A 1,874-nucleotide genomic window follows, 5' to 3' on the forward strand; every position below is an offset into this window, starting at 1 on the left:
TTTCATCAATGTCTTATACTTTTCTGCATACAGGTCTTTTGTCTCCGTAGGTAGGTTTATTCCTAGGTGTTTTATTCTTTCTGTTGTAATGGTAAATGGGAGTGTTTCCTTAATTTCTCTTTCAGATTTTACATCATTAGTATATAGGAATGCAAAAGATTTCTGTCCTGATCTTAGTGGAAATGGTTTCAGTTTTTCACCATTGAGAACTATGTCGGCTGTGGGTTTGTCATATATGGCCTTTATTATATTCATCACTGCTATTGGCCTGTAGTTTTCTTTGTTTGTGACATCTTTGTCTGGTTTTGGTATCAGGGTGATGGTGTCCTCGTAGAATGAGTTGGGGAGTGTTCCTCCCTCTGCTATATTTTGGAAGAGTTTGAGAAGGTAGGAGTTGGCTCTTCTCTAAATGTTTGATAGAATTCACCTGTGAAGCCCTCTGGTCCTGGGCTTTTGTTTGTTGCAAGAGTTTTAATCACAGTCTCAATTTCAGTGCTAGTGATTCGTCTGTTTATATTTTCTATTTCTTCCTGGTTGAGTCTCGGAAGGTTGTGCTTTTTTAAGAATTTGTCAGTTTCTTCCAGGTTGTCCATTTTATTAGCATATAGTTGCTTGTAGCAATCTCTCATGATCCTTTGTACTTCTGCAGTGTCAGTTGTTACATCTCCTGTTTCTTTTCTAATGCTGTTGATTTGAGTCTTCTCCCTTTTTCTCTTGATGAGTCTGGTTAATGGTTTATCAATTTTGTTTATCTTCTCAGAGAACCAGCTTTTAGTTTTATTGATCTTTGCTAATGTTTCCTTCATTTCTTTTTCATTTATTTCTGATCTGATCTTTAAGATTTCTTTGTTCTGCTAACTTCAGGGTTTTTTGTTCTTCTTTCTCTAATTGCTTTAGGTGTAAGGTTAGGTTGTTTATTTGAGATGTTTCTTGTTTCTTGAAGTAGGATTGTATTGCTATAAACTTCCCTCTTTGAACTGCTGTTGCTGCGTCCCATCGGTTTTGGGCCAATTTTGTTTCATTGTCATTTGTTTCTAGGTATTGTTTGATTTCCTCTTTGATTTCTTCAGTGAGCTCTTGGTTATTTAGTTGTGTATTGTTTAGCTTCCATGTATTTGTCTTTTTTACAGATATTTTCCTGTAATTGATATCTAGTCTCATGGCATTGTAGTCAGAAAAGATACTTGATATGATTTCAATATTCTTAAATTTACCACAGCTTGATTTGTGACCCAAGATATGATCTCTCCTCGAGAATGTTTCATGAGCAGTTGAGAAGAAAGTGTATTCTGTTGTTTTTGGATGGAATGTCCTATAAATATCAATTAAGTCGATCTTATTTAATGTATCATTTAAAACTTGTGTTTCTTTATTTTCATTTTGGATGATCTGTCCATTGGTGAAAGTGGGGTGTTAAAATCTCCTACTATGATTGTGTTACTGTTGATTTCCCCTTTTATGGCTGTTAGCATTTGCCTTATATATTGAGGGGCTCCTATGATGGGTGCATAAATATTTACAATTGTTATATCTTCTTATTGGATCGATCCCTTGATCATTATGTAGTGTCCTTTGTCTCTTGTAGTAGTCTTTATTTTAAAGTCTATTTTGTCTGATATGAGAATTGCGGATCCAGCTTTCTTTTGATTTCCATTTGCATGGAATATCTTTTTCCATCTCCTCACATTCAGTCTGTATGTGTCCCTAGGTCTGAAGTGGGTCTCTTGTAGACAGCATATATACGGGTCTTGTTTTTGTATCCATTCAGCCAGTCTGTTTCTTTTTATTGGAGCATTTAATCCATTTATATTTAAGGTAGTTTTCAATATGTATGTTCCTATTACCATTTTCTTAATTGTTTTGCATTTGTTATT

Source organism: Physeter macrocephalus, chromosome 11, assembly GCF_002837175.3.
Source record: "Physeter macrocephalus isolate SW-GA chromosome 11, ASM283717v5, whole genome shotgun sequence".
Lineage (NCBI taxonomy): Eukaryota > Metazoa > Chordata > Mammalia > Artiodactyla > Physeteridae > Physeter > Physeter macrocephalus.